This window comes from Acipenser ruthenus, chromosome 21 (assembly GCF_902713425.1).
Source record: "Acipenser ruthenus chromosome 21, fAciRut3.2 maternal haplotype, whole genome shotgun sequence".
Lineage (NCBI taxonomy): Eukaryota > Metazoa > Chordata > Actinopteri > Acipenseriformes > Acipenseridae > Acipenser > Acipenser ruthenus.
In genome coordinates, this window is record NC_081209.1 from 31,116,883 (window position 1) to 31,144,143 (window position 27,261).

The window sequence follows — 27,261 nt, forward strand, 5'->3', positions numbered from 1 at the left end:
AAGAGCCTGTGAAAGATTTATCACCAGCGGCTTGAAAGCGTATGAAAGGCCCATTAAGCTGAACTTCCTTTTTTTCCCCCAACATTTTTTTAATTGTTACATATTGAATCGGTTGCAATAACAGGCACATCTCCATATTCAGATAGTTGGCAGCTTTTAAACCACTGACTATTGCTGTGTGTATATATATATATATATATATATATATATATATATATATATATATATATATATATATATATATATATATATATATACACACTGTGCCTGTCACTGGATAGAATAGAAGTCTATATCAAAAACACCCAGTTATTACACCCTTTTGCAGTTTACAGTGGTATATGATCGTAAAAAGCTAAGGAAAGGATAAAGGTAAAACATACCTACTGCTGTACAAGCAGGCATTGGTAAGTATGGAAAAGTATTGTGAAATCCAACACATAAAAACATCTACCATGTAAGAATGGTCACAACAAAATTACCCTTTTATAAAAGGGAATCATGGAAGAACCTTTTTATTAACCTTCTGTGTTGATAAATTCTACTTTCCCAACATGAACATTTGTTTAATTTGCATTTATCCTTTAAGTTGTTGCAATTATATTATGAATTAACTTCATTAAATTATAAAATAGTGAAAAAATAATGAATGGAATAAACTGTGTATGCATATCCCAGTTCCTGCTTAACTGCTCAACGTCATATAAATGTATTCATTTTAATCAAAGCAATTCTGATTCCTGATTAAGGAAAATATATCAGGGTAAATGGATATGCATGTAATTGTTAATTACATACAGAATGGCAAAACTATTTAATTCTATTGTTTTAACAGCTTCCAGGTATTAATTATTAGATAATTACATACACTGTTAATTAAGAAAGCTTTCAAATAATGTGTTGCCTTATTAAGTGCCTCCTTGAGTAATATGCTGTTGCTAAAATATTTAGACGTGACAAACATGTCGTTTTTTGAACTGACAGTCACACTTTGGACTGTAAATAACTGTTGCTGCTATTGGTATACAGCAAGATCAGAATGTCATACCATGTCATGCCTTGCTATTCATTTCTAGTGCATGTACCAATTCCGAAGGCGTATTCTTTCCTGAGTTCTGATGGCCATTCCCTGCAGTCAACCTTCAAAGAGGCTGGGGATTCTGACGTGAATAGGAACAGAAACAGCATCAGTACTCTGGTACTGACCAGAATGATGCAATACCTTAAATTGCTGTAATAGTGACACAAGACCAGACTAGCACAGTCAGTCAATAGAAAAAGATCAGCGAAAGCGCTGGTTTTATAGGTTGTCTGAGCCACATTAAGATCGTCCGCCACTGTTTGGACCGTTCCAATAGGTAGTAAGGAAGCAGGAGTGAGTCAGAGAGATGTCCAGCTTTTCTGTCCTGGTAATTGCCATTTGGGATGAACTGCTGTATTCGGGAGCTTTTCAATGAGACAATGTAGTTTAGAGGTTAGGGGCTGCAATGTGGCTTACAGTCCCTTAATTCCTGTTCAGCATACAGTATAATACAGTACAATATTTAATCTCCATACCATAGTTTCACAGAAGAAGACGGAAACACCATAAAGCTTTAGTCCACTCTATTTTCGCATCTCAAAACTTATTTAGTCCTGTCCAGTACTGCCACAAAGCAGCAGCTGGGGTGCATGAAGTCATGTTGATGGCTAAGTCAGGGAATACTGTCAACTAATGCTTCCCAGGTGTTAGGTGTCACTGTGCTGTTTACTATGATCTTAAAGATAAAGATCCAGTCTGTTTTGGCATCAGTAAAGATCCCTGTTAGCACTGAGGAACAACAGAGCCATTAAACCATTAAATGGCATTCTAGACATTTTTCAAAGCTAAAGCAAATTGTTCTTGCCTTGGTGCATTTAAGGTATAACGTTTCCAGTTTCACAGGTAGATATAAAGAACGTTAGATAATGTATTCAGCTATTAGTATACCTCCATAGTGTTTGTACAGTACTGAGTATTCAGCTATTAGTGTACCTCCATAGTGTTTCTACAGTACTGAGTTCAAATATATTGTCGAGCAAAAGAACAGATAAAATGGGAGTGTACGCATTTGCATTGTATGGGTGTTCAAATGTATTTGAAAGCAACAGTTTGTTCACAGCGGTAATGCTTAATAAGAATTACACAAAAATAACAAACCGTTGCTTAACAATGAAAAAGAAAAAAACAGTCAATGGAAATGTTGCCGTCTCAGGGTAAATTAGGCTGGTAAATGTTTACTGCAGCTCTTAACTAGCAATTGATTAACCTGTTAAAATTAAAATTCCCATCACCCAGCTGCTGTTAGGAATGTTTACCATAAATACGAGGGTGAAAAGGAACCCAGATGCATGGACAGCAGTCTGGCATGTTCTAAAGTAACACTGATGGATGCCGGATTGAATAGGTATTGGTTTTAGTTAAACATGACAGAGTGAAAGATTGCAGGGCCACTGGTCACAAAGGTCTAAAGGTCTTGTAATGCTTCAGCGCCTTGTTCCAGCAAAAGTGACCTTCTGATCTTTTCTTAAAAATGTACCAGCTGCTAATTTAGCAAGAGCTTGTGAAAAGTTTCCTGTTGTTCCTGGAGATGTGACAAAACAAAAAGGTAACCTTCTTTGGGGCTCCTGTGCAATGTAATTCATGGAGGAACCTTCTCAGGGGCAATTCCCACAAGTCCAAAGGTTCAAAGTCTAAAGCCAAAATAAAGAGGTCCAGTTCTAGTCTCAAGACAGCTAGGGTCAAAAACTCCATTCCCAAAAGGGCCAAAGGTCACAGTTGACAGTCCTAAAAGAAGTCGATGGTTGAAATCTGAAATGTCAAAAAGACACAAAGGACAACGTCAGGAGTCAAAGCTGTCCAGCATCCATAGTAATCTAAAAAAAAAAAAAAAAGGTCAAATTATTTGAACTGAAAAGGTCTAAGGAACAAAGAATGACCTGTAAAGGGCAAATATGTGAAGAGATATATACATGTGAAGCTCTTTATATCTTTGTTGATATAGCTCTAGATATACATATTATATATTGATTTTTTATTTTGTTTGCTGCTTAAAAAAAAATGTGTTATGCTTCACATCTAATTTAGCATGTCAGAAAAACAAGGAATCTGAGAATGAACAGAAAGATCAACCAAAAAGTACAGAGTAGTTGGGCCTTTAAGTATAATGGACCTAACAGTTCTTGTAAGATGTGTGCTGGTTTACACAGTGACACTGGACACTGCCTCTCTTTAAAAGGGTCCACCTGGATCTTTGTAACGCCCCACTGTAATACATGTTTCAGAGGTTCTGCTGACCCAATTGATCTCGGGACTCCTGAACGCCACAATTTCATATTTTCTGCATCGGGACCAAGAGCAACTTTTAGACTGAGAACGTCACCAGCAAAGGTACAGCAGCCTGCCAAAGCCCAGTGTAGCAATGATGAACGCTCTGATGCACGGTAACCATGGTGACCCCCTCAGCAGCCAGGTGCCAAGTCTGTACAAGAGGAAGATGGTGCATTGGTCTTCACGCGAGCTGAGATTGCTGTGTGCACAATGCCACAGGAGACCTGGCTCCAGCAGTCAAGCCCAGTTCACGTGTGACCTGCAAAGGCATCTGGTCAGTCAGAAGCAGTGTGGAATCCCAGCAGATCCTCGGAGTGAGGAGAAACACAGAAACACACGCAGAACTACAGCTCCACCAGCCCCTCCATGAAACACGCATCCTGGCAGCCTGGTTATAAAACTGAAGAGGAACAACTAGAACAACTAGTCTATCACAGTGGCAATTCACAGCAGCCTGCACTGATGATTCTGCTCAAAGACCTGTTAAGAGTCAGCTGGTAGGTCTTTGGGGTGTTTTGGGGGGACAGTTTGGTTAAAGAAACTACAAAAGACCTTCATTAATTACTGAGTAATTATGGAGCTGTATACTGAGCAATCTACAAAGCCATTTAAAAGTTATTAGCTATCATGTGCGTTAAACCTACAGCTTAGTGCACATAATAATAATGGTACTGTACAAATTAAGGCAGGCTTGCATAAGGACACACTGCAGGAAATAGAAATACCTGCATATAAATCACGTCAATTCATAGTTCAGTTTCTTTATCAAGATATATGTACTCCCGACTACTGACTAACTACCAAATACTTGCTAGGGACCATGATAACATATTTCCTACGCAACCAGTTACATAAACACTACTGGAAACAGTTAAACTGAGGCTAGCATACTGTCTGCACACCAGGCAATCAGAAACAAGCTCTTCTTTCAGCCAAGCAACACAAAATTAACACGTTGTGATTTTAACAGGCACTTTTTATACAGGTTAAGCTCGAGGTTAGTGTAAAAGGTTAGTTAAATGTTAATGGATGTTAATGCTACAATTAAATTGTTGCTCTGACTGAGAACTGCAGAGCACTAACTCCACGTCAGCACTAGGACAGGGTACTGCTGCCGTGTAAATTACAAGCTGTAAATCTACACCGACTAATTGGACGCTCATTCAATCTGTTTTTCTTTTCCTCAAGGCTGTTAATGCTAACAGATATCCGGTTAAAAATAGCTTGTAATTTTGTTTTCAATTAGGCATTTTTAAAGCAGGCATACCACAGCGAGTATAACCGTGTGTGACAATTTCTTTTTTACACCTATAACATGTTGTACTATAGTACATTGCGTACTGTATCTGACGAAAGCATGTGACATTTACAAAGAAACCTCCAAGTCGTATACAGAGGTGATATGGCTACGTTGAAAAAGATAATCAGCAATCTTTATTGACTCTTTTTTTGTACATATCACATCTCTTTATGGATGATCACCAGCGTAGGAGGCTGTCTGGCCAAGGAAGTGAAAAACAAGGCAAGTTCTGAGGCTTCTCAGCCCTGGCACTGATCTCTTTCAACGTGAAACACTCCAGTCAGCTGTTTATTATATATGGTCATATGTACAATATCAAGGGTGGTTGCTACCTGTTCTTGGTAGCCAGCACTGAAACATGTAAGGGGCAGTGTTAATTTATGCACTGTCAGTACAGATTCTGACCCCTGCTGGGGAGATGAGATTGAAAGCTCTAGAACTGCTCATGCAAAGCAGCCTGGCTCTTGTGTGCAGTGATTAAGGGCCTCACTTGAGGAGCGTGTGGTCACCGGTTCACTCCCAGTCTCGGTATAAAGTAAAATAATATAACAGTACTGAGCAATCCCCAACTACTGCTGCCCATCAGAGAGAGAGACGGTCTCAGCTGAGGATTGCCTGGCACCCAGTTCAAACTCACAGGATAAACACATGAGTTCACTTACTGTCAGCATCTGCATCTTCTAACTGCAAAGCCATGTGAAAAACAGCGCGGAGGGCAAGATGTTGTTTCGAAATATCTCCCCTGCACACATTTGTGGAATCACACTGTTTCCAAACAGCATCTCTTGCTCCAGCCTTGCCAGGCAGGGATAGGCAGCCCCAGGTCGAGGGTTCTGTCTTCGCAATAGAAGCTTTTCAGTCCCGCAGGCTTTAGACAGGCAGGCTCTGGGGGAAACAGCAGAAAGCCATTAACTAACTGCAGTATTATCGTGATCCGTTCACAGGAATGAGCTACGAACTCGCCTTAACGTTTCTCAAGCTGAAGCGCACCACTGGGAACTCTGCTAGTACAAACAGCGTGACAGATCAATGCCTGATTCCTAAATCAAGGGAAAAGGTTATTCACTGTCTCTCTGGGATTCCACCGACTCCTGCATCTCTGTGAAACCCCTTGCTTTTTTCTCTTTAAACCAAAATAATTATTTTTTTATCTTTTTTTTTTAGTGCTAATTAAATGTAAGACAGATGATTGTTTTTTTGTTTTTTTTTTCAATTGCCTCCAGCGTGGAGTGAAAGCAGATCTAATGGGGATGTATTGAGAGACTGCACAGCCACTGGCTGATGCAGCTGATGGCTGTCAGTCTGTGGGTCAGTCATGGATCTGCAGGTGGGTGGGTGTTGAAGGGAGCTGGAAAGAGCTGTTGACCAGCCCTGTGCTACACATCTCCTTACCTGGAAAAGTCTTTCCATTTAACAACAAATTATTCACGTGCAATATTCCCACTGTCAAATTCACACACACTGGCACAGCCTAGCAAGTACAGTATGCGTGACCTATTTTGGAATATAGCCAGGACAATATACAGAGCCACAGGATATTTTTATGATCAAGGAGTTACTGACTCCTGGCCCCTACTAAGGGATGAATTCAATCACAAACTACAGCTCTGCCATATGAGCCCTGTAGCGCTTTCCCTGCTACACTGTGTTGTGTTATTCAATTCCAGACATACAGTAAGAGCACACACTCAGACATGCCTCTTCAAGAGCAGAGATACCAGATCCTTGAGTTAACACTGGGTAAGCGCCTTGTGGAAAGCACATGCAGTACATTCCATGCTTCTGAGCAACTGGATTGAATGCCACCATTCAACAAAGGAATAATGCAGACAGGCACTTTAGTTTAATGTGTATGGTATCCAGCCCTGAGAAACAATTGCTGCTATAGAAATATGTGTGTGTGCATGCGTGTGTGTGTGTGTGTGTGCGTGTGTGTCTGTGCGTGAGTGTGTGTGCGCGTGTGTCTCTGTGTGTGTGTGGGCAGGTATTACTATCAATGTGCGGACAAAATTTGAGAAGATGCCCCCACAAGATAGTAACTCCTGAAAAAATGACGTTGTGTGGGCATGTCTCTCCTGTTATACAGTCATTGTTAATAAAGCTTGCACACACGTGTGATTCCTGGAGGCTTTGGGATTGCTTCTTTCAATCATCCTTGCACTATAAAACAAGTCTTTGCATGTCTGTCCACAGATTGCACTTAGTATTGTTAGCCATGCAGCCAAAGCCTCAGCCCTGCCTGCACATGGCTGCAGATCCCTGTTTTGTCAGCTACGAGACAGCTGTTCAGTACAGCTTCATTCAACTCTGAAGAGCTTTCTAATTTCCTCCAGACACCCGGGATCAAGATGATAAATGAATTCACTTGGGCAGCGAGGAGAGCAGCTTACTGACCCACAGATTCAGCGCAGGTATCGATGCTGAACTAATGAGAAATCACAGGCCCAGATTTCAGCAGTTTATTCCAATTACCTAACAACTGATCACAATTAAATGGAAATTCAACAAAAAAGGGTGAAAAAAGCAAACTTTTTTAAAACATCTCATTTGAGATTCTTAGCAAGTATTGAATGCTTTGTTAACAGCGATTATTAAATGATGTCAAATATTTACCAGTCACTGATATTTTATTTTGCAGGCAATCATGACAAAGGCGACGGACTATTTAGTTAGATATTTGTTTTGTGGTGAATCCAGAATAAAGTAAATAAAAAAAGGTGAAAATCAGCCCAGGTCTGGAAGGTGGAATGTGAGGTTACATTCGTAAAAGGAACATAACGTTGTTACCAAATTAAAAGAGTAAGCTTGAGATTTTTTCATATTCTAAACTACATACTCCATAATTGGTATCGAAATGGCAGTCCTGGAGTGTACAGTCATCTCTATTTACACAAAGCAGGGACAGCCTCAGATCTTCCCTGGGTTTGAGAAGCAGTTCAATCTCCGTGTCCATTATGTTTGGCCTCTCCTTTTGAGACTGCCCTCAAAGGTGACCTCAATCCCAGTGCCAACTGACTACATTCCACTTGTTACCAAAATAACATTTTGATGAAAGACTAGTATATTAAACCAGCCCTCAGTCTCAGACATTAAGCATTTAGGGTATACAGAACTTACAGAAATGCTTCATCATAAGCATCTCTTCCAATCCGTAAACAATCAATAAGGCACCTATATATGTGTTACAAGTGAAGTTATAAACGAGCTTCAGGGCGGAAACAATCAGTGTCTGCTGTATTTGAGAAACAATTCACACTTTTAAAATATTAAACTTTAATTCATGGACCATTAAAGAGAAAATAAGAAAGTGAAAAAGGCAGTTCTATGGAAAGAGGAGACCCGCCTGGGTGTTAGACTGACGCATTTGTCAAAGTTCCCTGCAGGAATGCCTCTGCTGCTCCCAGCCTGTGCAGAACCTTTGCAATGACTTGGTCGTGTCTCTGGCTCACACCTTTCTGGTCAGTGGGTTCATGTCTCGGAGGAAGCTGCCAGGCCTCACAGCAGTCATGCTGAACTTGTTTTCTGGCTTCCAGCGAGGTGCATAGCGGGGTGCCCCACGTCACCTGGCTGCCCCAGAAAAGCCTGCTGGGAGTGTTTGAGATGTGGGCCTAGTGCTGGTAGCCGAGGCAAGGTTAGCGAAGGTCCTGAACACAGGGAGGGCATGACGAACAGAGGCAACTCACACGTCTGTGGATCATTCTCCCTTATGAGTTTTCAAACTGATCGGTTTGAATTGGCTGTTGATGGAGACTAGGAATTTACTGCTGTTTAATTATTTTTTTATTTTGCTTTCTACTTTAATCAGTGCTTGATGAAAAGAAAGGGATCCTGGACCCTGAAACATTACTGTGTCCAAAGACCAGAAGCCATTTTGCCAAGTGCCAGAAGCTAACGGGTGAAATATTAGGGTTCTGCTGACCGGTCCATTTCAGTACACTGGATCCATTTTTGGCAGCACTAGCAATTCAGTCTGGATCAAAGCTGGTGTGGGGATTATGACAAGAAAGTAGGTTGTTCCAATGTGATAAACACATCTGAAATCACTGGATCTAATTGGTCAGCTACAGCAAGCAAAAGCAAGTTTTGTTTGATGAAACAGTGACCCATGTCTATTTAATTTGTTTTTAATAAGAAGCAGACTATTTCTATTATTATTATTGAAGTAGTACTAACAGAATACAAATGAAGTCAAGTTTATTTAATAGAAATCAGTAGCGATCAATCAAAACCAGTTTAGCCCAATCTAGAAGAGATACAGACAGAGAGAACTTGATTAGGGAGTCAAAAGGCACAAATAAGCTCAAAGCAACAGCACACAGTGGACTCATTATTGGCAATTCAGATCCTAAAATAGACACAGCAAAGCTCCCATTTCCATGTGGCCTTCAGCACTGAGCAAGGACGCTTACCAGTACCTACCCAGTTGCTCAGTAGTGGTCTATATGAAAACTTATGACTAAGCCTTGTCATTCATGTAATCTTGTATTCACACTTTTTAATTAGGTTTTCCATATGGTTTTGTGGTTACATTTTTCTATTCTATTGCTATTTGCTGGTATATGCAGCACAGAACCTTCAGGATGGAAGGGGCTGACATTTACTGCACTTATTTTTTTCAAATACAGTGTTTATTATTATTATAAAATACTGTAAAACAACTGATTTATAGGAAAGTGACCTGTTCCGAAGGACACTTTGTATTTATGCCTGCAATGTTAAAGTGTTCAACTTTCTCCTCTCAGGCAAACTCAGACCTGTTTATGAGAACAAAGTCGACAATTTGAGACTTCGCTGCATCTAAAGTGACAGTCCTTTTGTCCACCCTACCTATAAAGAAACCCAGTCCTTTCATTCTCAAATATATGATAGGTGATGCATGAATTGTAACCAGACCAGCTGCCCTCCAGGACTCAGACTGTACATATATTTCTAAAGTTTCCTGCATTGAAATGCTGTAAAGAAGGTTTTAGTTGTAATCAACGGCACCTGCGGTGGCTGTGTCTTCGGAAGGTAAAGGGAGCTGGCTCCTCACATCAAGCACAGTTAAATGTCACTCGAGCATCACACTCAACAGCCTTGATTTGCAAAGGGATGAGCTCCAACACCGGTACAGAAAGGCAATGGTCTTGTATGTGAGCATCCCTTTGAAAAGTCACACAGGATGTGTTGCCTGCTTCCTTTAACAGTCTCAGGTATACTTGCATATCTCTACATGCTACAACATCAGAAGCGTTGTGTAGAATTCACTAGAATAGATCCTATCGTTAACTTTACCAGTGCAGGCTAGAAGCCATATCATGAAGTGCAAATACCAAGACCAATAATTAAACTGTTACTTTCTTGGATAGATTTAGATCTATGCAACTAACTGAATGCACTTGTCTATCTGTGTGTTTGTTTTAGTTTTTTTAATTACTAATGTACTATATTTCATTTAGTGTACATGTTGGTGATATTGTTTTTAACACTGATTATAAACAATAGCACTCTGATAGACCTCTGGAACCATTCCAGTTACCTGGAAACCTCAGACAGCAAGACTCCTCGGAGGTGATGAAGAGAACGAGTTAGTACAGCTGCATATGTATCAAATGTCCTTTGATTAATGTTAAAAAAAAAACCAAGTACTGCAGATTATAACAAAGACTTATCTGGTTTTCTGGTGTACAAATAGACGCACTGCTCCCATTTTAACACTCAGGAAATAACACATTCGAATCGTGCCTGCAGTTCTGTCTGTTGGAAAGTACTGTAATTAATACACACCAGATAACGCACACATAATTAGAGTTTGCCTGAATGCTACAACAAATCTGCAATGTTTTTTTTTTTTTTTAATATCTGTGCACAGTTTTTTTGTTTAAGTTGAATTACTTTTTCATATAAAAGACAGCATCACTGCAGTTGCAAATTTAAATTCAACAAGATGGTAAACATAGCAACGGAGGCACAGTGAAGACCAACCATAAGCCTTCAGTTTGAAGTAAATAAAGCAAGAAAATAAATAAATACCCAACCCAACCCCGCAGCTGTAACACAGTCTCACCAGTCTGATTGGGACGACTGTGTTTCAAGACAACATCTTCTTTTCTTCTAAACGCATAGCTTTCAGGCCTACAGAAGCCCCCTCGGTCAGGAATTATCAGCGTGCTAACTCCAGAGAAGTGGGCCAGATCAATAAGCGCATTCTCCGAGAGGATCGAGAGAAGCGGGACGCAATCAGAGCTCTGCGGATCTGTGTGTCTTCAGGAGCTGATCGATGCCGTCACAGGGCCGGGCTCTGTTCTCTCACCAACACTAAGATGTTTTAGGTGCTTTACATGATTGCTTAAAGGGGTTTTGTTCTTGTTCCTGTTCATGCTGTTGTTGTTGTTGTGGTTAAAGAAAGTCTCTTCCAGTCTCTGTATTGCACTGTGACTGACCTGACATTGAACACAGGGACTTGTGTTGGTTCTGCCTTTTTTTCTATTTTTATTTATTTTATTTTTTTTAACTTTGGCCTTTTTCCTGAACTTCAAGTTCTTCGAAGTGTGGACTGCAGTGGAGCTACTGAGGTGAGAAAAGGTTACAACGAGGCTCTACTAATCAGCTGTCCATTCTTCCTTTTACCCAAGAGAGCAATCAGCTTTTCTTCTGTTCTGTGGAGGTTCTGCAATTCCAGTCCCAGACTGTTCATCCTCCACGGCTTCTTGGAGAGGTGCTGACAATGAACAGTGCAAGACAAGGTGTCCTGATGCACAGCTTGTAGGGTCTTAGAAACCAGGAGATCGTCCAAACTCTTAATGAGTAAGCACAGATGTGCCCTTTCCTGACACTGCCCTTCAGGTCATTGTACTCCAGCCCTGCACCCTAGCCACGCTGGTCCGGTTTTGTGTCGTCTGTGTGCCGAGGCCTCATTAAGATAAGATGACGAAAATTAGGGTCAAGGTATATAAAGGTAACCAGAGAGAAAGGGCAAGATGCAAAGGCTAACCAAGGCCTATATCACAGCAGAGGGCCATCCCTCCAGACCTCTCCCCTCAAAGGTGACCTCCAGGCCCGGTCATTATTTAAATGAAGCAGGGCCTGATCATTATTTTACATGGATGAAGAAGAGGCCAGAGAGAAAAGGGAATGTGTCGTTCTCAGAAAAGGATAGTGGGGGGAACACAAAGGAGAGAAAGAGAGAATCAGAAAAGATCAAAAGCAAGCCTTTCGCTTTTCATGTCTCACAGGCCTCAAAAGAGGATAAGGAACAATTGGGCTTAGGGTCTCGTGTCCTCTCTGGCAATTAGACTCAGCTGATGAACAGAAAGGGATGAATGGCTGGGTTCAAGGCCTTCTGCAGGATTCACACAACAGGGTTTTTTCTTCTTCTTCTTCTTCTTCTTCTCTCAGAGTGGCAGAAATACAGCTGCATTTATGTTTCTTTAAATGAAGACGATATGGGAGGATTTATACCTGTCCTTAATAATTAACAAGCATCAGATGTCTGCTTTTTATTATTCTTATTTTCACTCAGAGAAGATGGCCTTCAAGCCTGAGCCTAGTCCCCCTTTTATTGAAGCGATTTGCTTTCTTATTATATTTTATATTTTGTCACAGTTGTTTTGTTTGTTTTTTCGTTGTTAAAAAGACAAATAAAGACCTTGACATTAATGACTTGCCTGTCCTCACCTGTGGATTTCACTGTAAAGTGCTTTAAAAGAAATTAAAATGGTAATGGAAGTAGACTCAATAAAGACCTGCTGTCATAATATGGTTTATATTTTCTATGAATTCTGAACTAATTTTAAATTAACATGATAGCAGCTGCTGCTCCCAATGGTTAAGGTCCTCGGTTTCAATTCTGTGCAGAGTGCAGCGATAAACCATTCAGATGCTTAGTGATATTCTTTAATCTGATGTACTGACACTGTGTTAAAAGAATTGATTTAGCTTTGCAAAGCAACAGAAGCACAGAGGTCAGGGTGCCAATGAGTAAAACAAATGTTTTTAAAAGAGTAGTCCAGTTTGGCTGTGGGGATTTCATCCATTAGCATAGACCAATTTCAGATAACGGGGAATATGCTACCCAAAACTGCCATTCATAACAATCAGTCAACCTGCAGCTCCATTTTATATATAGGATACAGTCATGTTGCTGTCCTACAGGTGAAAGAAACCTATTGGTTCCTGAGAAAAGCTGAAGCCTACTGTATGATTCTACTGTGATGCTGCCGCGTTCCAGAATGTTCTCTAACCCTAAACAGTATCCCTCTTAAACAGACACGGAAGTCGCTTTGTTTGTCAGCAATTGTAAAAAGGACAACACAAGGGTAACATTTACTGACCTCAAGCTGCCCTCTCATCCTCTGGTCTAATACACAATGTAATCAGAAGCAAATTCACGTAACCTCGCCATGAGGCCAACAAACAGTGACCTCTGACACACCTGGAGAAGAGGTTAACATAGCACAATTCAACACACGAGTACAGGATATAGCACTAATAACACACTATCAAGTTTGTATTTTCTTATTTCTTTCTTCTTTCAATTCCAAACCATTTTGGTTAAATCTTTGCCTGTGCAGTCTGTTTGTTAAAATTATATGAAATTAATACATATATATTCATAATTTTTATATATCATATATATATATATATATATATATATATATATATATATATATATAAATAATAACACCATACATTATTTTATTTTTTTACAATATAACATATCATTGTAACTTTTCTGCACCACTTGGGCTCCTGTCGTTCAGCAACACATTACCTCCCTCTCCAACACAATAATCTCCTCCAATTGCCCATTATCACTGAAACAGGAGAAGTTACAGTGACCGTAATAGGATCCAAATCAAATCAAACTTGCTTTAGCAGGTCTTGCAATAGAGCTGTACTCCCTCACCCCTAACACATGCACATAGAGAGACACACACAGAGACAGACACACACACTCACGCACATACGCAGAGACACACACACTCACGCATACACACAGAGACACACACACTCACACACACACACACAGAGACACAGGCACACACACAGAGAGACACACACAGACACACACACAAAGGCACAGGCACACACAGAGACACATACAGAGACAGACACACACACGCACGCACGCACACACACACACACACTCCCAGGGGAGAACAAGTGTTAAGAAGCACCTGCAGACTAAGCCAGGGCTGGGGGGTATGGAACATGACAGGCCACAAACAGTGCTGGAATTTCCTTGATGGAGTTTACAAGGTGGTCACATCAAGAGCAGTAACCGCAGGTCGGGGCTGATTAAGCTGTGAACGAAGCTCAGGGGTTGAGTGCCAGCACCGTTTCATTCCCTCTCGCTCAACTTCCAGCTAGTGCTTCCAGGGCTGTTTTACCCCTTCCTCGGCTACAGAGCAGTAAAACGTGTCTGAATCCTTTGATCAGTTACACCCATGCTCTACGTCCCTCTTCGAGCACAAACAATGTACATTGAAACTGTCCTTTAACATGATCTTCATGCTGCCGTCAATGTCTATTTCTGAACAACAGTGAACTGGCCCAATCTCCACATGAAAATATTGCATTCAAGGCACATCATGCTTTGAGAAGAGCTGACGAAAGCTTTGTTCACAAAAGTCCTACTATCATTAGGTACCAAAATCAGAGTTTGATTTTCAGCTGATGTAAGCCATTGGAGTTTGCCCCTAGCTTTTAACCTGTACTCCTTTGAAAATCCCTCCCATTACACCTCTCTAAGCTACCTCCACATTCCAGGCAGCTCCCTCACTTTACATTGAAAGGGTTTTACTGTTCCATTAAATACTTTCTGATTCCCCTCCAAGCCACTACTAGAGAGTCTCCAAAATACGCAGAGCAAAAGCAAAGCTCAATTTGAGCAACAAACTTAAGGGGTGCTTTCAAGGGGGTTGAATAAAAAAAAAAAAAAAAAAAATCACCAATTATCCCGTTTGTCCTCTAAATGTGACATTCTATTCAAATAATTAAGTAGGCAATCACAGGTTTGGTTGAAGGGATTTCAGACTCCTGGTGCGAGAACCCTACTCATAAAACCGTGGATGGTTGCCACTTGCATCGATAACGCACACGCCCCGCCTCAATGTTTACACATCCGAGGCCAAGCGTCTTCGTCCCATTGATTTCAGGGAAAAGTAATAAGAAATGCTGTTTATGCATCTGTGGTTCAAGACCCCTTTGCGTGCTGCTGCTTGTGCCTTCTGCAGGAGATGCTTATAGGAGACCAGGCTTGGGGTCAGTGCCAGCAATGTGACAAGGGTCAGCCACCGGGGAGCAGAACAAGATGCTTCTCTTTTCAAAAAGATAGGAAAATAAAACAACAAAACATCACTGAATAACTACAGGGCTAAGCATTGCCGCAGCGGGGATTTTCAGAGGAGCGGTCGGTGATTTGGAAAGAAAACAGGGAAAGGGTTTTTTGAAAGGAATTCTAGACCGAGATGAAGAAAAGGTTTGTGCCGAGCCCGCACAAGCCCTTGTCAATCTGTAGTGTTTTTTAAATATATGCACACTTCATACACAAGCGAGGTGGCGGGTCAGTCCTTTGACTGTATAGTCTTATTTACTGAACATCTGGTTGTTTGAAGTACAGGGGTGAGGCTGTGCTATGTCTTCATAGCAGAACTAGGCACCTGATACAACCTAGGCTAAGTGGGGAGCTAGCCCCTGACTGACCAAGCGAGACAAGAAAGCACAAGCTTTAAAATACTGTATATTACTGTATGTTACTGATTAAGTAAAGTGTTTGCATGCAAGTCATTTGGATATTATCTAGCAATCTGTTAAAATAGTAGGGGTCCAATTATTGCATGGACACTTTGTCTCTACAGTCCAGCAACTGAGCACCAAGGCTGTGAGGTGCAGTGGAATTCGCTTTGCACTAGATCTGGCTTGAAAAAGTATAACCAACTGGAGACTGCATTGTGATTGCTAACGTGCTGCCTAATCAGAAGATTTGTATTTCTCTCTCTCAACAGGCAAGCTGTTATTGAATTTAAAGGTCACTAATAAACACAACAGGAGTTTTTGTGGTATAGAGATGAGGTGAGATCATTAAATCAGTGGGTTTGCTACACACATTGATGATAACCTGACAGTCAAACAGCAACTCTAAAACGTATTGGGTTACCCACAGGTTTTTGTGCTCAGGCACAAGTCGGTTATAAAGGCAAAGTACCAGGATGTGAGTGAGTGTGTGTGTGTGTGTGCGCGCTAAGACAACCAAAAACACATGCATACACAAATACTGCATTACGCCTTGATGCAGTCTCTGTTCCTTTACATTAATATCGACCTGTCATTAAATGCAGTATGTCTTTATGAATCATGCACAATTGCTTTTAAGCAAGCTTTTTAAACATCTTAGAAAAGGGTGAAGTGGTTTATGTTCTGACAACGCTGTATCCTTAAATACAGACCGGAGACGGGCATTAATAAAGGAATTCGGCATCATTAAGTGAAAGTGACTGACTGGACCACTGGTATTATAAGAGCATCTCATTTGTACAAGCAGACAAATTTGCCCACATTACATTATACAAAGATACATTTTATTTCATTAGAAAATGAAAGCAGGGACTCAGATTTTGACTAATTGGGTTTCTCCTGATAATCGCAGCTTGGTAATAAGGTACAGATCACTTACAATATTGTTAATGAAATGTGAAAAGGGACTCGGGACTCACTAGATAATAGCCAGCTTGTTTTAATTGTTCACATTTTTTTCTCTCCTTGGGTGACACAGTCATTATTTTGCAGTCACCACTTATCGGTGAAATCAGAGAGGATTAATGGTTTCACTTGTGCCAGCGAAAAATGTTTAAGTTGTCTCGATTATCAGTGCAGGGGAAAAGAATAATGGTTATTTGTCATTGTGTTCAGCAGTCAGAATGAATTATCCACCAAAACACTAAGGAAGGAGTACCATTAACACTCCAAGACCAAGATGTTGCAAAGTCAAGCATGCCAAAGCAGCCTTTCAGGTCTGGTGTCTACACGGCATATTCTTGCATTCTGATTGACTGGATTAATTGATTGATTGATTGATTTATGTTTAAACATTTGTACTTTTTTTTTTTAGGTGTCATTAAATCTTTACTTTTTTTTCTCCTGACGAGCTGAAAGATGCATTTATACACTGCAAAACAAATTAAACAAAATGCTACAAATTAAAATGCATGCTGAGGAACATTGCCGTGATTATAATCCCGTCCATTGTTTAAATCAGGTGATGTATTTAGAGGGCGAATTTATGATCAGAAAGGGTTATATATGTGCTTGAATGATCTGTCTATCTACTGTAAATCATAGTCACATGCCATCCTCTATGTGATATAATAGGTTTGAGTGTGATATCACATTTATCTCCTCTCATACAGACAGACTTAATAGCTTGCAAGAGGAGTGGGGAGAGGCATGTGTGTGGAGACTCACAAACTAACAGTGTGAAAACCACCAAGCCAGTGAGTGGGGTAACTGCATGCAATACTGTATACATTTAACATGGTAGTTTATTTCCAAATGCTGGGGACTAAATCATTCAGTTAGAGGCACGTTTCAAAGGGGGACTCCCTTAGACCTCCACAGGTTAACAGTCAGAGGTAATTCAAGGTTGTTTCAGATCTTGCAATCTGCAGAGCAGTTCTATGCCGTGGCCGTTGGCAGAAAGAATTGAGCTGGCATCTGTGCTAGTATGTATGTTTTGTGTTTGTGTGTGTGCTGGAAGATGGGGGAGGGAAGCCTTTCATTGTATCATAGCACAGTACCCAGGCAATCCTTTCATATTTTTTGGCATTTCTTCTTTTTTAAACCTCATTAGTGAAATGACTAGTTTACCCTGCTTTAATAGTGAAGGTTCTCCTGCTGTGGGGGCTGAGCTTGCCAAACACCCCTATGTTCTACAGATGAAAGACACCTGTGAGATTTGCAGCCTAATTGCTTCACCAACACATCCTCCTCCTTGGAAGAGAACTAAACTCCTTAATTGCAGGGAGACATGCATCACCTCACACTTGCATTATGTCAGTGTGATGTGTGCTCTGAATGCCTTGGAAATGAGGCTGCAATGGCAGCGGAATCTCCAACCTCCCTGCACCTCACAGCACAATATCAGCGGCTAATAAACAGCATTCAGAAATCATGCAGGAGGTGGCAATGCTCTCGGGCATGGTGGTCCAGCCCCCCAACCCCAAGCCTGAAAGAGGTGCATTGAAATCCATTAACTCTTCATAGAAGAATGAACATCATTTAAAAATCACAGCATTTAAACGTCTTGGAGAGCCAATCAGTTTGCATGCAGCCCATGCAGGTCCAGTACCCATTGACAGTGTAAGAAGAAGAAGAAGAAGAAGAAGAAGAAGAAGAAGAAGAAGAAGAAGAAGAAGAAGAAGAATTATTATTATTATTATTATTATTATTATTATTATTATTATTATCTCTATAATTGCCTCTATTGTATATGTGTTAATAATTGATCATTACCAGGTGGGATTCACTTATTTTAATGACCTGTTTGGAAGATTCTGACTTGTTCCTGATGGTTTAATTGGCTCATTAATTGGTATAAATAGAAGTCAGATAGTAAGTTTAACGACCTGATCATCAAAAGGTTCTTGTTTTTTTTTGTGTAATGACGCTTTTTCCCCAAAGCATTTATTATTTCCACGTTACAGGGAACATGTCTAAAAGTAGAGCACATCTGCAATGTGAAAGCAGCTTCTGACCCTTGCTCTGTATGTCATGGAAAGGGCTTGAGCAGCACACGGGGTTATTTACAGGGATCTCTCCACTAATATCACACACATTGCAATAGCAAAGCACCACACTTACAAACACAAACTCGTTTCATTCCAATGAGCAAAGTTGTTGTTGAACAGAAAATCAAACTGAGTAACTATGTATAAAGCCTTCTTATCATGCTGTTAATTGCAAATATTGTATTCCGACAATTTTGCAATATGGGTTTGGGTTTGGCCCCACACACAACTCTGTTCTTGAATCTCTACTGCACAATAGTCAAAGCTGCTTTGGTCAGATTTGAACCCAGGTTCCATGGGCAAGTCCACAGATCATTGGTAAAGAAGTTTATCTAACGTCTTTGTTACTCCAGGAATCTGCAAACTCTGCTGAGGAATGACTTCATTCCATCACAGATTAGCACATCACCAATTGTTTCCATGCTGCAACATCATTCATGGACATTGTATCCCAGACAGACTCCGTCTCTCTAATCCACCACTTTTTCAGCCACTAGAGCACTTAAGAGAAAAATAGAGACAGTGCATTAGAGAGTCAGAGGCCGCAGTTCAAAGGTGACCATATTTCTCATTAAGAGCTGGTTCCAAACAGTGCTCGCAGAATCAATACCTGAGGTGTCAGTAGGATCAGAGACTGGTGAATGATGCTCTAATTGAACTGACAAACCATACAAAGATGCCCGGTTATTAGGAAGTTAACCCTGAAGGTGGTCAAGTGGCTGAAAGCAGCCCGTTCCCTCTTTGAGGTTCCGGTCCAAATTCAAGAATACCCGACAGCACATAACTACTTGGGGCAACAGCTTGTTTCTGAAATTCTTGGCTGGCAGATAGTTAACCTTCAGTGTGTGGATTAATTTATGAGCTATAAAGAACACTTTTAAATAGACCAATGGTCTGCCAACATGTGGTTCGGAAGTGACTGCTAACTGATAAGGGAAGACAGCGGCTGCAGAGGACTATGACATCTGAATATGCATATGAATGTGTCACCGAGAACAGTGCACTAGGCATCAAAATCAGTGATGAGTCCCTTGTTTGACTAAACTACAGAGAAGCTAGAGGGAGGCAGCTACTGCTCAAAATCCACCTGTTCTCCAGTCTTAAATCCAGTCCAAAGTTTTACTTGTATGCTATTTCTTTGTATTTTTGTATTTATTTGTCTGGTAGTGGTAATGAAAAACTGAATCGCTGCCATTCTCTTAACCCCACTACTCGCTGGGGTCTGCGCTTGGCTGCTGTATTAACACAGCTAAAAATAGAGGACTCTCTCCACTTAAAGGGTTTGCTTGCCTGCTCCCATCTTTGAGTAACATCAGATACACACTGTTCCCAAGCCTTTTACTGCTGCCACAAACAGGTCACATGTGAATATTCATATCTGCTAGCGCGGTTAGGCAGGGAGCAGCACATTAGCAAACTCTCTCCCCGCCTGGCTGGAGCACCTGCCTCTGGATACTCCTTTTATAGCTTGGGGTGGAGGGAAAGTCCCGGTCGTTTAGCGCTAAGTGCATTTTTGTATGGCTTTCCAGCCCGTTTCTGAATAGAACACAATCACAAAACTGCCGCAGCTCTGGGTCACAGATATACATTATTACAATATTAAAGAAGGCTTCCTCTCACAGTGCAAGAGACGGCTGAACCTGTGAACTCACCGTTACCGACTAGTCAGATGTTTTGTTTTTAGTTTTTGTTATAAATGTAGTCTAAATGTCCTTAGGGATTAAAACAGCTTCAGATTAATGTAAGTAAGGTATTGCTGGTTTATTTCTTAGCTGATTAAACCCAGTGTGTGCTCTGCTTAGCACAGAGTGGTGCACTCTATTGCAGTACATTTCCCATGGCAGCTGCCCGGATACATGACACATTTTGATCTAAATGCTGTGCTTCTCTTTCCTCTGCTGCTATAAACCACAGATGAAGCTTAAAAGGCAGTTTGTGTTTTCAGTGAGTTGGGCGCACTCAAGGTCATCCATCTCCTCCTGATCTACACACCACTGCAGCCACCCTCCTCCCCCCCCCCCCCCTTCCTACCTACAGTAACACGGGCCGCTAGCTGAAGACGGCTGCTTCTTTAAAGAAATCCACTGCGTTCATTTTTCTTGTCTTGCTCTTTCCAAGCGTCTGCTAACTGCTCTCCGTTATCTGTTTGCAGTGCTTTTTCCTGTGCATGTTTGATATATTGGAAGAGAATGATTGTTCACTGCAATGGGACCAGTCCCTTCCTCAGTAAGACGAATAGCAGCAGAACACCTAAACGGCAGTCAATGATAACTCATTGTGAGGAGAGTAAGTGAGTTTCAATAGAGTGGACTGGGACGGAGAGTAATGGCAGAGCGTGGGTGAAAAATAGATGTTTGGTTCTCAGTAATTACTACATTAGGAGGCTCGCTGTTTACACAGGGGAGGACTGAATAAAGGCAAACACAAATAGCTGCTGGGGGGATTCAGAAAATACCCTCACGCCATGTCTCGTCATTCAAGCAGGACATAATACTAATAATAATGACAATAATAATAAAAGTAACGTGTGATACAGCCACTGTATCCCACAGCAGCATATACTTCAGCGGCATTTCCATTCACACTATTTTTTAAAGTGATTTATTGATTGATTGATTGATTGATTGATTGAGTGAGTGATTGATTGATCCCTTCTAGCCAGGTTCAATCTTTGTAAATCCCTTACCCCTTCTTTACAGAACTCCCACTGGCTGTTTTGTTATCCAGACAGGCTGGGACAGAGGGGAGTTAATTGAAACAAAGGCCTGCATACAGATAAGGGGCCGTAATACTTTCAGAAGGCAACAATGTGTATTTTTTTGTAGTTTAAAATAAAGGAAGTAAATTATAATAAAAAATACAAACAAAAAGTTCTTGATTTTGGATAAGTGGTTGAAATAATGAACACCTGCAGCCCCACCGCTGCCTCTGTGTGTCCAAATCACTTCACCTTCTTTATCTTTAAAGCTGCTTGACAGTCCTGTGACTGGGAGGTGGACCTGCGTTCACTGGGGCCAAGGTGAAAGACATTTAAATTCACTCACAGCGCCTCCCAGACCATGGTGTGATACCTTTCTCACACTGAGAGGCCTTTCATCCCAGGCAATTGTGGAGCATCCCAGGACCCCCTTGTCAAAATATGTTGCATTTCCATGACAATTATTTTACATTAATAGGTAAAAAAAAAAATAATTAAAAAATAATGCTGTCAGTGGTAACCAATTGATTGTTTTTTCAAACCTGCTATTCACCCGCAAAGCTGCTAATGCCAGTACCTTGGTCCTCCTTACCTTACCTGAAGCGGCTCAGAGAGTCTGGAAAGACTGGCCTGGTCACTCCTGAAGTCTGCCCTATCCACTGCTGAAGCCTGCCCTGGTCACTACTCTAGCATTTTTACTACAGTTGTACCCAGGACCTTAAGGAGTTTTAATCGCAGAGATGTTTTATTATTTGGATTCCTGCATTGAGATGTCACTAACACAGATGGAGCAATGCTGGGGGAAGCAGCCCTGTGTGTCTGTGTCTATACACAGGTACTGTAATAAAGGCTTATTAGACCTGGATTAAACCAACATTGTTTATAACGCAGTGCCAGCCAGTCTGGTGTCAAAGAAATATGTTAATAATACCACAGCATCGTGACCATACAGGAGCTGTGCTTTTCATTTACCAATGAAAGCACTTTATTTTTTTTATTTTTTTTCCTCCATCTTCTCTTGTTTTGACACTTATTTTTATGCATTAAATAATAACAGAAAAATGTATGTAAAAACACCTCAGCAATTATTTCTCCCAGTAGACCCCACTCCGAGGCATGTGCTAGGCTCATCATTAAATGGTACCGTCTTCTAATCAACTAATAATTCTTAAGAGGGGGTTTTGTGTCCGAAAGTTGCAGGTTAATATTTTTTCCCATTACACTGTAAAATGTAAAATGACTACATAATAAAATATATAAAACACAAAGTAAATCACTTAACAAGCTAGATGTATATATGAAAGCCTATCTCACAATACTAGATTCCAGTAATGAAACTTCAGATTGTATAGACAACAAAAGCAGTTCATTTTAATTAAACAAAAGCAATATAATTAAAAACATAAGCACTAGCAATGTTTGATTGTGTATACTGTACTAATTACAGAGCCACTATTTTCTACGGTGTAACAGGATTCAAAATGAATCCTTAAAAGCATGTTCTGACAATACTAAAAGGAAGGTTTCTGATGCAACGTCATGTTTACCATATTGCACTGCATTCAATGCCTGCTGCTTTTAAAATGCTGATTGGGATAAGACAGCCTGGCTATATCACAGACCTACAGATTCCCCCGACTGCCACGGCTTTATCAAGATGAAGTAAAGAAAAGAATGTCAGAAACAAAGTCCTGGGCACTCACATTCCACTCCTTTCATGCATCTCTCCAGCATTGCCATCCAGTCTGGGGGAGGAAGGCTTTGAGCAATACCACCCAAAGAAGAACAATCAGCATTGCAAAGATCTGCACAGCAGCTGGAGAGTTCTAGCGCTACAGCAGTCATCTCTGATGCACACAGTATTTCTAGCGCTACAGCAGTCATCTCTGATGCGCACACAGTATTTCTAGCGCTACAGCAGTCATCTCTGATACACACACAGTATTTCTAGCGCTACAGCAGTCATCTCTGATGCACACACAGTATTTCTAGCGCTACAGCAGTCATCTCTGATACGCACACAGTATTTCTAGCGCTACAGCAGTCATCTCTGATACGCACACAGTATTTCTAGCGCTACAGCAGTCATCTCTGATACACACACAGTATTTCTAGCGCTACAGCAGTCATCTCTGATGCACACAGTATTTCTAGCGCTACAGCAGTCATCTCTGATGCACACACAGTATTTCTAGCGCTACAGCAGTCATCCCTGATACGCACACAGTATTTCTAGTGCTACAGCAGTCATCTCTGATACACACACAGTATTTCTAGCGCTACAGCAGTCATCTCTGATGCGCACACAGTATTTCTAGCGCTACAGCAGTCATCTCTGATGCACACACAGTATTTCTAGCGCTACAGCAGTCATCTCTGATACACACACAGTATTTCTAGCGCTACAGCAGTCATCCCTGATACGCACACAGTATTTCTAGCGCTACAGCAGTCATCCCTGATACGCACACAGTATTTCTAGCGCTACAGCAGTCATCTCTGATACACACACAGTATTTCTAGCGCTACAGCAGTCATCTCTGATGCACACAGTTTTTCTAGCGCTACAGCAGTCATCTCTGATGCACACACAGTATTTCTAGCGCTACAGCAGTCATCCCTGATACGCACACAGTATTTCTAGTGCTACAGCAGTCATCTCTGATGCACACACAGTATTTCTAGCGCTACAGCAGTCATCTCTGATACACACACAGTATTTCTAGCGCTACAGCAGTCATCCCTGATACACACACAGTATTTCTAGCGCTAAGGCAGTCATCCCTGATACGCACACAGTATTTCTAGCGCTACAGCAGTCATCCCTGATACGCACACAGTATTTCTAGTGCTACAGCAGTCATCTCTGATACACACACAGTATTTCTAGCGCTACAGCAGTCATCTCTGATGCGCACACAGTATTTCTAGCGCTACAGCAGTCATCTCTGATGCACACACAGTATTTCTAGCGCTACAGCAGTCATCTCTGATACACACACAGTATTTCTAGCGCTACAGCAGTCATCTCTGATGCACACAGTATTTCTAGCGCTACAGCAGTCATCTCTGATACGCACACAGTATTTCTAGCGCTACAGCAGTCATCTCTGATACACACACAGTATTTCTAGCGCTACAGCAGTCATCTCTGATGCACACAGTATTTCTAGCGCTACAGCAGTCATCTCTGATGCGCACACAGTATTTCTAGCGCTACAGCAGTCATCTCTAATACACACACAGTATTTCTAGCGCTACAGCAGTCATCACTGATACACACACAGTATTTCTAGCGCTACAGCAGTCATCTCTGATGCGCACACAGTATTTCTAGCGCTACAGCAGTCATCTCTGATACACACACAGTATTTCTAGCGCTACAGCAGTCATCTCTGATACACACACAGTATTTCTAGCGCTACAGCAGTCATCTCTGATACGCACACAGTATTTCTAGCGCTACAGCAGTCATCTCTGATGCACACAGTATTTCTAGCGCTACAGCAGTCATCTCTGATGCGCACACAGTATTTCTAGCGCTAAAGCAGTCATCTCTGATACACACACAGTATTTCTAGCGCTACAGCAGTCATCTCTGATGCACACACAGTATTTCTAGCGCTACAGCAGTCATCTCTGATAAGCACACAGTATTTCTAGCGCTACAGCAGTCATCTCTGATACACACACAGTATTTCTAGCGCTACAGCAGTCATCTCTGATACACACACAGTATTTCTAGCGCTACAGCAGTCATCTCTGATACGCACACAGTATTTCTAGCGCTACAGCAGTCATCTCTGATACACACAGTATTTCTAGCGCTACAGCAGTCATCTCTGATGCACACACAGTATTTCTAGCGCTACAGCAGTCATCTCTGATGCGCACACAGTATTTCTAGCGCTACAGCAGTCATCTCTGACACGCACACAGTATTTCTAGCGCTACAGCAGTCATCTCTGACACGCACACAGTATTTCTAGCGCTACAGCAGTCATCTCTGATACACACACAGTATTTCTAGCGCTACAGCAGTCATCTCTGATACGCACACAGTATTTCTAGCGCTACAGCAGTCATCTCTGATACGCACACAGTATTTCTAGCGCTACAGCAGTCATCTCTGATACGCACACAGTATTTCTAGCGCTACAGCAGTCATCTCTGATACATACACAGTATTTCTAGCGCTACAGCAGTCATCTCTGATGCACACAGTATTTCTAGTGCTACAGCAGTCATCTCTGATACACACACAGTATTTCTAGCGCTACAGCAGTCATCTCTGATACGCACACAGTATTTCTAGCGCTACAGCAGTCATCTCTGATACACACACAGTATTTCTAGTGCTACAGCAGTCATCTCTGATGCGCATACAGTATTTCTAGCGCTACAGCAGTCATCTCTGATACACACACAGTATTTCTAGCGCTACAGCAGTCATCTCTGATGCACACACAGTATTTCTAGAAATTACATAATCAATCTCTGACTAGATTCTGTGCTTTTAAATGAGCTTCACCCCAGTTGGGGAGAATGGTGTACTAACAAGGGACGAGCCTTGATGGGACGAATGGCCTTTTCTCGTTCCCAAACTGTTCTCATTATTTTATGGTCTTTATCTCTGGAAGAAAATACAGTGAATGTAAAAAAGGAATCCCTTTTTTCCCCTTAGTGTGTGTTTATGTGCGTTTGTTCTGTGCTGATGAAACACATTCGAGAGGCATGCATTTCAGGACACACTTCTACACCTTCACCCAGGCTACTCATGCAAAGATGTGTGTCACCAACACACACTAGTAAAGTGTTCTGGGCTGTAATAGTTCCATGGGGTTATAATAAATACAAAATGAAGAGAAATAAGGTGAGGTTCCAAGGATGCTGCACAAGGCTTCTATATAGTCTGCTTCTCAATGGCTACTCCTTGCATAGGCACAGCAAGCCACAGCCAGTTTCAACCACAGCTCAAATAAACGCAAGACTGTAATTACAACACACAGCACTGTGTATAAAGCAAAGGGCCAGAGTCCAGCGTCTTAGAGGAGCAGCCCTTCGCTCCCATAGTTAGAGGCCAGTATCGCAACAGAATGTTCTGGTAAAATGTGAAATATTTAAATACACACACGCATGCAAGCCTACATACATGAAAACATTTTAAAAATCCAATATGTACTTATGTTCTTTTTTTATACAATTCCAAATATATTTAGGGATTGCAGTATTTGAAAAAATGCAACGTTGTGTTTGAATACCAGTATGGATTCCATTGTTGTTAGTCATTGTTAGTTGTTTGATTTTGGTTTTTCAATATTAATATATTAATAGAGAAATATCATTGGCATTAGTTTGTATTTTTAAAATATACTGTACCCATTGTAGAACAAATGTTTGTGTGTTCAATAGATAGATATTTAAACATTACATTCTCTATAAGAAAATACCAAAACATATATTGTCTTTAATATAAAAAAAACAGACACTTTTCTTTTTATCTAGGCGAATTTCTCAAAACTTCAAATTACAAAAAAAAAATAAGCAAAACTATATATTCCTGTCTGCCACCAAAACACGATCAGCATAACAGCAGCGTCAGAAGACACTGCTATTCATGTTTTAAAACTGTGCCATTTATTGTGCATTATCTGTAACATCTGATGGTTTGCAGCGGGGTTCGTCTGTAGATAATAGCATTAGCATGGACATTAACTAACTGTGTGCTGCTCGATCACTTTAATTTATTCCTTATTAGCATCAGTGCATTGCTACAGTGTGTTATTTGTTCCTCTCGCTCCATCTTCCTTCGTCCAGGTGCATGCTAAATTAGTATTAATGACAATATCATCTTTCTGCACTCGGCTCCTACCTGCAATTTGTTTTTAATTACCCGCCGCGTTCTGTCTCCTTCTTACTGACAGCCATTAAATAGGGAGTGACACGTGAACCGCAATGGAGTTAAGACGCTATGGGCCACAAGTAACCTTCAAAAGACAGCCTGCAGCGCCGCCTAGTGGGAGACTGCGGTTCAGCTTCCCAAGAAACCCCCGAGAATTTAACTCAAGCACGGTAACATCATCATTTCTTTACTTACTAAGATCAGGCTGTTATTTTATACAACTGTGTTTATCTGATCTGTATAAAT

At 41.1% G+C, this 27,261-nt stretch overlaps 1 long non-coding RNA gene across 1 annotated transcript; it reads right to left on the minus strand.

Moving 5' to 3' along the window:
• Positions 1-534: 534 nt before the first annotated feature.
• On the minus strand, positions 535-27,051 carry LOC131699196 (uncharacterized). Its single transcript, XR_009308085.1, has 3 exons — positions 26,986-27,051; positions 5,312-5,534; positions 535-2,895 (listed from the first exon to the last, which is right to left on the minus strand). It is a non-coding gene; the product is annotated as an uncharacterized LOC131699196 (long non-coding RNA).
• Between the last annotated feature and the right edge of the window lie 210 nt (positions 27,052-27,261).